The 10793-nt window shown below is 44.5% G+C and overlaps 1 protein-coding gene across 1 annotated transcript in view; it reads right to left on the bottom strand.

Annotated features, from left to right (window-relative positions):
- Jak2 (Janus kinase 2) overlaps positions 1 to 8781 on the bottom strand; it is a 67970-nt gene extending 59189 nt beyond the window's left edge. The window contains exons 1-2 of the mRNA XM_031390053.1: positions 8459 to 8781; positions 8060 to 8143 (exon numbers count right to left, since the gene is read on the bottom strand). The gene's annotated coding sequence lies outside the window, so the exon portion shown is untranslated. The remainder of the gene's footprint in view (positions 1 to 8059; positions 8144 to 8458) is intronic.
- Between the last annotated feature and the right edge of the window lie 2012 nt (positions 8782 to 10793).

The raw sequence follows: 10793 nt of genomic DNA, 5'->3' as shown, positions 1-10793 counted from the left end.
AAAGAAAGAAAGAAAGAAAGAAAGAAAGAAAGAAAGAAAGAAAGAAAAGAAAAGAAGAGAAAAGAGAATAGACAAAGAACAATGAAACAAAAATTTAAGACAATGGAAAATATAACAAATGTAAAAAAAAAAGCTGAGTTTGTTTTTAAACAAGTCAATTAAAGTATATTGTTAGTATTAAAGAGTAATTTTGATAAATGTTTGTGTTGGCATTGGGATCCAATGACTCCCTTCAGGACTCATTTGTTCCTGCTAAAATATATCTTGTAGTAGTCTTCAGGGGTTCTTTTCCAATGGCTTTGAAAAAAACTTTCCTTATTCTCAAACTTCTATCTACACATCTTTTCCTCCAACACATGAAAGACATTACTGCACTGTTGTTCTGGTGTGTTCGATGCAATGATAGCGTCTGCTGTCATCCCACGGTGTCTTGTTTTTCCATCCAGCAATGTAAGACTTTTGTGGTCTGTTTAATGCAGCAAAGTTTGACCATTTCTTGGCAATAGGGTTAGCTTATTATTTATCATGAAGAAAAGTTCCAGTATGCTTTCAATCGAATGTTTTGCGTCCCTACTTTCTAAGCAAATCTAAGCAACCAGGTGTTCAAAAGATAGTATTTTGTGATTCCCTCCAAGTCCTACTAAAAGAACTCTCTGTTAACTACAGAGTTTCTCAAGTCTACTTCCATCTCTCAGTTGCTCTTGCTTGTGGTGACAATGTTAGGGCAACAGTTAGCACAGTAGGACCATGATAGCAAGGGAATAGGAAATGAGCAGGAGGCACAAAGGGCCACAGGCATGTTAGCAATACTGTGCGCATGCACACTGACAGGAGTAGTGATGAACACGGGCTACTTGTTGTTGAGCATCTGTGAGGTTCTACACTTAGTGCCTGGATACTCTTCAAACCTTGTAAAGGCAGGTGCAGTGTCTCATGCTTGGTTGGGATCCTACCCCTTAAGAGACTGAGGCTGGAAGACCACCATGAATCTGAGGTCAGCTTAGGCAATCTGTTGAATTCAGGTCAACTGAGACTACAGAAGAAGATATTATCTTTAAAAAAAATTTTTTTTACCTGAAATAAAATGAATTGTTTTAAATTTTAAGATGGCTATCTTTTTTGAAATGTGGTTGTGGTTTGTAGGCACATTTCACTATTCTCTACTTCACCTCAATCCTTAACCCACCCCAAACCCTAAACAAACACTCGCATACACACACACACACACACACCCCTTGCCTTCACTCTTCCCTAACAATAGTAATTGTAACAATAAGACCATGTGAAATGTCAACATAGCCAATTTGGCTATCTATATACAGAACTAGTTCTGACAATACCAAGTTAAAATTTTTGCATGAAGAGATATATGCAGAACAAAATAGAAGATTTTTAACTTCATCTTAGGATTTAAAAACCTGTATCACGTCTTTTTCCGAAGCCAGGATGCTTAATGCTATAGCATCAGGTAGCATTCGGCAAGATGTTCATTTAGACCAATGGGAGCCTGGCAGTGATGGCGCACGCCTTTAATCCCAGCACTTGGGAGACAGAGGCAGGCGAATTTCTGAGTTCGAGGCCAGCCTGGTCTACAGAGTGAGTTCCAAGACAGCCAGGGCTACCCAGAGAAACCCTATCTCGAAAAAACAAAGACAAACAAACAAAAAAATTAGACCAGTGGTTCCCAACCTTCCTAATGCTGGGACCCTTTAATACAGTTCCTCATGTTACAGTGACCCCATAACCAAATTATTTTCATTGTTACTTCAAAATTACTTAGAAATCATAATATAAATACCTGTGCTTTCTGATGGTCTTAGGTGAGCCCTATGAAAGGGTTGTTTGACCCTCAAAGGGGTCATGACTTATAGGTTGAGAACTGTTGATTTAGAGGGAAGAAACAGTTAGCACTAAGCTAACTCTAGTGTATGTTATACCATAAGGTCAAAGTTCCTAGTCCCTCTACAAGGAACCCAGCAGGTACCCTCGACTACTTGTACTTGCAATCTGAAGATACTTTCAGCTTGGCTCACTCACTCTCCTCCTCTTCCTCCTCCTCCTCCTCCTCCTCTTCCTCCTCTTCCTCTTCCTCCACGTCCTCCTCATCCTCCTCATCCTCTTCCTCTTCCTCTTCCTCTTCCTCTTCCTCTTCCTCTTCCTCTTCTTCTTCTTCTTCTTCTTCTTCTTCTTCTTCTTCTTCTCCTTCCCTCTCCTTCTCCCTCCCTCTCCTTCCCTTTCCTTCTTTCTCTCTCTCTCTCTCTCTCTCTCTCTCTCTCTCTCTCTCTCTCTCTCTCTCTCTCTCTCTCTCTCTCTCTCTCTCTCTCTCTCTCTCTCTCTCTCTCTTTCCTGTTTTTAATCCTGAGGATTAAACATAGACTCTCACACATGCTAGGTAGGGCTCTACCACTGAATTTTATATTCCCAATCCTTTTTGAAATATTTTAAAATTCTGAGGCAGGATCTCATAAATCAGCCAGATTAGCCTTGAAGATGTTTGGTAGCCCAAAATGAGACTTTATTAGCTTCTCCAGTAGCTAATAGTACAAGCTTATACTGCCAGACCTGACAATCAGACCTATTTTCATCCGTGTTTTACATATGTGTTTATATTTACGTTCTGTATCCAATTATGAATTTATAATTTTAAAAGGGTATTACATGGAACACATATACATATATAATGCAGAACTCCACAAGCACTCAGGAAATGTTTGCTTCATTAGAATGAACTTGGCCTTTTAGAAAATGTACTAGTTTTCTACAGAAAAGAATGAAAAGAATTAAAAACATAAGTAATTCAAATTGTCCCTTTTCTATGAGTGGGACACGCACACGTGCATGCACAAACACGCACATGCACACTATGATGGCTACACTGCAGCTGGTGTCGCTGCATTGATCTATGCTGTAACAGGTATATCTTATCTGCTAGTGCCTTTATAGCATCTGCACACGTCTCGGTACTGTTAGGTTAACAAACGCTTCTTGAAGGGTTTTGAGGATCCCAGGCACGAGCTGAGTCTATAACCATAGAGAAGGATTCGTTTCCTAGTTACAAACCCTACAGAGACACACTCACACAAACACTAACACACACTGCACCTCCACTCCCAAAGTTGGAGCTAAACAAACAAACTTCCAAGCAATCCAATTATGAAGAAAATGAGTGAATGCTTTGGCGGGTTCGCACTATGGAAAGTAAGTTCCTGGATCTTTAACTTAACATAGATAAATATTAAAACTAGAATAGCAAGTTGTAGAAAACTGTAGGCCTTAAGGTAACCATTTTAAATATAAATAGGTTGAGCAAACTCGATTAGTCCACTAAGACAAATGCATATATATTAAGCCAAAAAAGAAGATTAAAAGCAAAGTTAAACTCAAAATACACTAATGGGAGATAGTGCCTGTAAGATATTGAGAAATCTCTACTTCTTGAAATAGAGGTAGTTTCAAGTGCTTGATTTTGAACTTGCAATAAGGAATTCTGTTCTACACTTGTAGGATTTTTCACATAAAATGAAACGCACAATGTAGTCACAGTCTGGCCCACGCTCTTCCACGTTACCAAGGCCCTCTAGAAATCACCATCTCCACAAAGTTCTCAGGCTTGCTCTCTCCAGTGTCCCTGCCCCACCCAAGAGCCACCAGTTCTGACCTCTCAAAGGTAAAGTCACATGTTTGCTTTCTGGTCTTCTTTCACCACTAGACTGAAAGTTTCCTGCAGATGAGAAGCATGATGTCTCACTGATCATTTCAACCAGTCCCTGACACCAAAATGATGTCAAGTAAGTGAAGATTAAAACGCTGCTATAATAATTTTTAATTATGTATGTACATACACACATATATGGAAAAACATCAAATACTCGAGAATCTAACATTATCTAAATTTATTCCTACACTTTAGAATTCTAAAACAGCTGACTTTTCAAACACATGACCAAGAGAAAATAACATAACAGATGAAGTTACTGAACTAGGCGAGCCGAGATGCCTAAACATTACCTCCAAGCCACCCTCACTGCAAACTAATTATGTTTGATAAGGGAATTTTACTACCTTTGTGTCTGTAATTAATACATATTAAATGTGCCTCTTGATTGCTAAAGCCTATCCCTTTCATTCAGTTACTGTACACTCTAATACTAAATTCCTCAATTAGGGCTGAAAGATGACCAGGGAAGGATGATCGTTGTTATTAAAACAGAGAAAGCTTTTAGCCATCTCATGCACAACTAAAGCATGGACCAGATCTTTACAGAAAAAGAATTTGAGGAGACATGAGGTTCAAGAGTTGAAGAGCTTCCTGCTCTTCCAGAATTCACCCACCCTGTCTGGTGCCTCATGACTGCCTGTAAGCTTCAAGGGATCCGATGCCCTCTTATAGCCTTCTCAGGAACCCATACTCTTACACACACACACACACACACACACACACACACACACACACACACACAGAGTAAAGAATGGGGAATAAGGATTTAAACAACAAAAAGCACAGCATTGTTTGCAGGGACAGGGATATGAGAAACAGAGAGTGTGTCCTGGAACACACAAGTCCCAACAGAAAATTAAAAGCTTGTAAATGGTTAGACTATTATACACATGTCTCCAGTGAGCTAGAACCAGGCCACCTGAAAACACTGTAGTAGAGATATAAAAAGCACCTCGTGTTTCTACACTAACTTGGCAATGTGTGTGTGTGTTGCAATCAGGAACACATGCCACTTCTAATCCGACAAGCCCTCTTCGGTTTCACAAACAAAATAACACATATACAAAAATACTATTTTGGATGATAAAACATTAAATGTGTGACTTGCTCAAGAAAATAAATTTTAAGAAAGAATTTTTTTAAAGGACAAACAGCTCTTTCTATAAGGTTTGCTCTAAAAAAAAAGAAAAGTACATCAGGAACTCACTGAGATGGTGGAATTACATGATAATTGGGAATTTTCATATTTTAGTTTATGTGCCAAATTCAGCCAGTTGGCTGTTTTTGTAAATAAACCTTCATTGAAACACAGCATGCCATTTATTTATGTTCTACCTATGACTACTTCTATGCTACAAAGGTTCCACTATAGGTTAGCAAAAGAAACAATCTCGCCAACACAGTTTAAAAACTATGCTCTTTAATAGAAAAATCCTTGCCAACAAATTTAAATCATTTTTGCCAATCAATTTAAATCATGATTTTCGAAGTGTGGTGTTCCTGGGGAAAACATGTAAGAAATGCAGATGCACAGGTGCCACTCCAGACCTACTGAAATACAAACTCTGGAGACAGAATCCAATAACATATATTTCAGTAAATCCTGTGTGTAGTTCTAAGAACCTCTGGACTAAGGGACAGTTCCACAGTAGCTGGAAAGAGATAAGTACCCACCCAAAGGCTTCCTTGAGAAAATCAAATAAAGGCCTAATAAGGCTGAGGGGCAACTGTCAGAAAAGACAACCTGGAGTGAGTAAAAAATGCTACTGAACAATAGGGAAGGAGACTCTTAAGTAATACAGGCAAGTCTCTCTCCCCTACTGCGACACAGGAAACACAAACATAGAGATTCAGCACAGACAGTGTAGCAGTTTGTCGTCTAGAGGCCTTTACAACTGAGATAAACTATTCCTGTTCTATGAAATTGTGGGGAAATGTAGAGGGCTCAAAACTGTCCTTCTAGCCAGCAAAGTAGTGTTAAAATAAGAAAGGCCTGGTTGCCATGGCAGCAGGAAGCGAAGTTGGCATCTCAGTATCTCCTGCCTTCCACTTAGAGCATGCCTCCAGCAATCCAAAGCTCTGACACAAAAGCAGTTCAGGGACATTCAAGATCCAAATTACAGCAGTAGTATAAAATAACAGTTTTCATGTGGGACAAAAAGATTATCAAAAATGTAGTGGTAAGAGCCCTGTACAGAATAAAATAAAAACTCTGCAATGACTAGAGAAGCAGGTACACAAGAGGTAAATAATTACAATGTGAGCGAACCTAGCAGAGAGCATGCAGGCATTCTTAGAAGAACCTAGCAGACGCCATACAGACATTCTTAGAAGAACCTAGCAGACGCCATACAGACATTATTAAAACCACTACATTATGCCATTATGAACTAAGGCTTTGAACTGAAATTTTTTATCAGAAAAGCCAACTGCAACCAAATGAAGATGCTCCCAAACTATCTTCATTTGAGGAATCCTGAAAGTTAGCAATTTCTTTTATTATGTTTTAAGCCAAGGAAATACTCAAGTAGGGTCAAACAACTTAGCATTAATACTCTTGGGGTCTAGTGTTGCTCGGGTTCTCACGGTTCCTCAGCCCTTCGTATCATCCTAAGCGTTGCCACATTGTCATTTCTTGTAGCCGCTTTTCATACAGTAAACTCTGAAGACACAGCTTTGCAAAGACCGGCCACTGTAGGAGTGGATGGGACTTCCTACTGCTGAAACTACCTCAGGTAAGTGGTGAGAGCCCGAGTTCCCTAGTGCTCTAGCACCTGACACAGTTTGGGAAACTAAGAACTAAGAGAGGGAGCCTAAAAAGGAAAAACACTGTAATGGGGGAGGAGCAAAGGGCAAGTCTTTGCGCAGTTTAACCACAAGGGGGCAGCACTCTGGGGCTTGGGCGTCAAACCCTTTCCATACAGAGGCTGTAAATAAAATACACTGGCATGCAGTTTCTCTATGGAAGAAGCACCAGGGACTGACCACCTATGCACCCCCAGCTAGAAAGCTCCTTCGCCTGCCCAGCTATGAGAAGCTGAGACGTGCGAAAGCGCCCAAACCATTTACTACTCTGCATGAGTCCAATCAATCCACACCCAATGTTCTGAGAAAAATTGTAAGTGATACAGCTGTTAAATGGAAAGAACACCATTATCCTAACCTAAGTCTACACACTCAGATCTAACACCAAAACCAATGGTCTTTCCTATTTTGCCAGAAAAGGATCCCATCTTTCAAGAATAACCAATCCGGGTCAAGTAGAGAAAAATATGTTTGTTTTTTCACATTCAAGACACCTTCAAATTACAAAGGAAAAGACACTAAAAGAAAAAAAATGAAGCCAGGTGGGTGGTGGCACAGGCTTTTAATCCCAGCATTTGGAAGGCAAAGGCAGGAGGATCACTGAGTTGGAGGCTAGCCTGGTCTACAGTGCAAATTCCACAATACTCCATAAAAGCAAAAAAATAAACATAAGTGCTTATCTATCCTCCACAGCTGCAGCTCTCCTGTACAGGTAAATGCTAGTGCCTGGAGCACTATGGAGTACTAGTAGGCTAAATCCTGGACACAGCCAGTCTGCAGATTCCCACACTCAAGCCAACTCACATACAACCAAACGATCTTAATACTTGGAATAGTAAACAGCAGACAGGTAAAGGATATAGAGAAAGGGGACCAGAAATTGATGATTCATTTTCAAATCCGCTGGGAACTGTATCAGAATATTTGCAGTGAGCCAACAACTCACTCATACAAACCTATTATGAAACCAAAAGCAACCTCCGACTCCCTTATTCCCGCTTCTGTTTCCCTTCTCCGCATTTCTCCTGCTTGCTGTGACACACTCAGCGGCTCCTGTCCTTTCATTCAGGCCAAAGGAGTTTCCCAGATAGACTAGTAACCACCGGAAAGCAAACTACGTATATTCAACCAACAAAGCAAGCAGGTGACCACAGGAAGCATTCAGTGTGGCAGCAGAAACCCAGCAAAAACAACCTATGTGTTCCCTCAACCAGTATTTCTAATTACTTGAAAATTAAGACTCGGGCTACCTAAAGAGAAAGGGGAGAAAGGGTCTACTTCTTTATCTCTGCAAGACCATGCTGTAAAACCAACAAAGACCGCTTCTTAAAGGATCCAAGAGACACAATAAATACCACCCAATTACTCTCCCACAGCAACAGGAAAAGTTCAACACTGCCATTTTCGCAGTAAGCAACAATTAGTCCTGCCGTTCTACACAAGCATCCAGCCTCCTTAGCAGGCACTGGCTGGCAGCTCTCAGACACCCTGGTCTTTAACTGCAGCACCCAGGCAGCCCCGAGCTCTAATACCCACCTTCGCGGGAAGGGAAAAAAAGGGCCTCTTCTTCTGGAGAGGAAAAACAGTTCACATCTTGTTCCTGTCGCCTGCTTCAGGGACCTAAAAACAGAAGCAGCAGTCACTAACTCAAAAACCCAGGGCAAATAGATGCTCCCCCCCCCCCTTGCGCTGTTTAGATGTCTAGAAAAATTTACAGAAGAATAAGAAAAAGGGAGGTCGGGTTCTAAGGCTCACGGGGATGCGTGCATTTATCAACAACCAGCCACTCCTTCCTAGGCTGTCGGAAACCCGCAGGTTCTCTAGCTATGAAGTTCCCTGCCAGTAGCAGGGGGCTAAGCGGAAAGCAGGAGGCGCGATCGCAGGGAGAACCGCTGTCCCCCCCACCCCCATCCAGCAGCCAGGGACTGCACCCACCGGCGACACGGGTCGGGCCACCCAGGAGCGCCCCGAGGCGCGCAGGATCTGCTCTTCCGAGACGTGCCGGGCGGGCCGAGGTCTAGGGAGCCCCCGGGCCGGGTGCAGGGTCGAGCGGCCGCCAGGCTGGGCCCTCGGGGGGGCCCTCCCGCGCGGGCTTGGCCCGCACTCACATCCCGCAGCGGCGGACCCGGCAGCCGCCTGCAGCCCTCGCCCGGACCGGCGCCTCGGGACCCGGGGCCGCGGCCGAGGCGCCGACGCCGCCGCCGCCGCGCGAGCTCGCTGGGAGCGGGGGCCCGCCCAGCCTGTCAGCGCGGCGGGAGGCCGGCGGTGGCCGCTGCTGCCCCGTCTCTGCTCTGCCTCAGCTTCCTGCAGCCCACGCCACGCCCACCGCGCGCCGGGCCCGTCCCCGCCCTCCCGGGGCCGCACGCCGCCTCCGCTCGGCCCGCGACGCCGGCTTGGTCGCTCAGCGCGGCCGGGCTCCGTCGCCGTGCAGCCTCGGGAAAGCGGCCAGGAGCGGCTGAGCCGGGCGCGGGCAAGCCGGCCGGGGGTTGGGGGGGCGGGGGCGGGAGGCCGGCACGCCCCCACTGCGCCTGCGCCGCCCGCGGGGCAGCTCGGCCGCGGTACTGGGCCCGGGCAGGAGAGGCGGTCGGTCGCAGGCTCCCGGGAAGCGGAGGCGCTCGTGGAGATTCCCGGGGCAGCCCCCGGGCGAGAGCGCGCGAGGAGGAGGAGGAGCGGGGCGGGTGCGGGTTGGCGCAGCGCGCTTGCGGCCTCCGCTCGCAGAGGAGACGGCTGGGAATGAGTCAGCCTGGCCGGGAAGGCCCCGGTGCGTCCGAGCTGATAGGATAGGCGGCCGCTGCCTCCGCGGAGACTTTCCCCTTCCTGCTTTCGCTTCCACAGGCGGCTCCCTGCCCTAAGCGCTCGGCCCAAGGGACGTGGCGCCGTGGACCAGGCTTGGAGACCCGAGTACCTGACTGAAGTTAACCACCACTTCTGCGAAGGGACCGGTTGGAAAGAAGAAACGACACGCAGGGCCCCAGAAGAGCCACGTTCATTCATTCAAGAATTTGTTCCCTACTAGGCAAAGGCTCCCAGGATAGGAGATGAAGGCAACCCCCATTCTGTATGACCTGTTCTCATAGAAGCCACAAAATATGCTTTAAGTCTGCACTGCGCCTTGTGTGTGATTGTCAGTAACATGCACATACACACCACACACACGAAGGCGAGTGGAGATGTTATTTTGGAATGACCAGAAAAGACCTCCTAGAGTGACATTTGAGCAGAAATTTGAAGGATGAGAACCATCCAGTCCTGGAACTATCTGGTATCAAGAAAGGAGCTAGAAGTGAGAAAGATTCTGAAAAGGGAATGTGTTGGGGTTTTTTTGGTTTGTTTTTTTTGTTTGTTTGTTTTGTTTTTGTTTTTTTGTTTGGTTGGTTGGTTGGTCGGTTGGTTGGTTTTTCGAGACAAGGTTTCTCTGTATATCCCTGGCTGTCCTGGAACTCACTCTGTAGACCAGGCTGGCCTCAAACTCAGAAATCCACCTGCCTCTGCCTCCCAAGTGCTGGGATTAAAGGCATTCGCCAACCACTGCCTGGCTAAAAGGGAATGTGTTTTAAGGACCAAGAAAAAACCCTCTATGGAAGACAGTAAAAGGAAAGGGGCCAAATAATAGACAAAGAAATAACTGGAGCTATTCTGTATAGGGCTTTTTTTTTTTTTTTTACTCTTAGCCCCCGGTTTGTCAACCAAAATGAAGCATTCATAACACCCACATCCCCTTATATACGTGATGCTGTTATTTAGATCTTACATCTAACAGTTTATTTTCCTTTATTTTTGACTCACAGTGTAGCACTTACTTGCCTCGAACTCACAGAAATCCTCCTACCTCTGCCTGATGAATGCTGGGATCACAGGTGTGTGCCACCACTCTACACATGGTTCCTTAAGTAAATGTCACCAAAGTTAAAGATAATGTGGGCAAGGAAAAATAGATGATTAACCACACGTGTATAGGCTTTAAGTCCTTTGTCAACCCACACAGAAAAATTGAGTAACTTGTTCATCGTCGTTTACAGTGAAAACCATTCTTGGTAAAGAGTGAGCCGGTGCTATTCTTGAATATTGAGCTCTTTTTACTCTGTGTACTAGAATGCTTTCCAGCTCCTGGTACAATTCCTAGTAGAGGCATAAACTAGAGATTGACTCCACATGTTAATCTTTTCACAAAGTTCCTGCATTCTACGATAATGATAAGAGAGAGTTCCAAGGAATCAGACAAAATCTTTTATGACCTTCAAAAAACTGTGCACAAACAAGTATGAGGTGG

The sequence above is a fragment of the Mastomys coucha genome, unplaced genomic scaffold (assembly GCF_008632895.1).
Source record: "Mastomys coucha isolate ucsf_1 unplaced genomic scaffold, UCSF_Mcou_1 pScaffold21, whole genome shotgun sequence".
NCBI lineage: Eukaryota > Metazoa > Chordata > Mammalia > Rodentia > Muridae > Mastomys > Mastomys coucha.
This window is presented reverse-complemented; position numbering and strand designations above follow the sequence as displayed.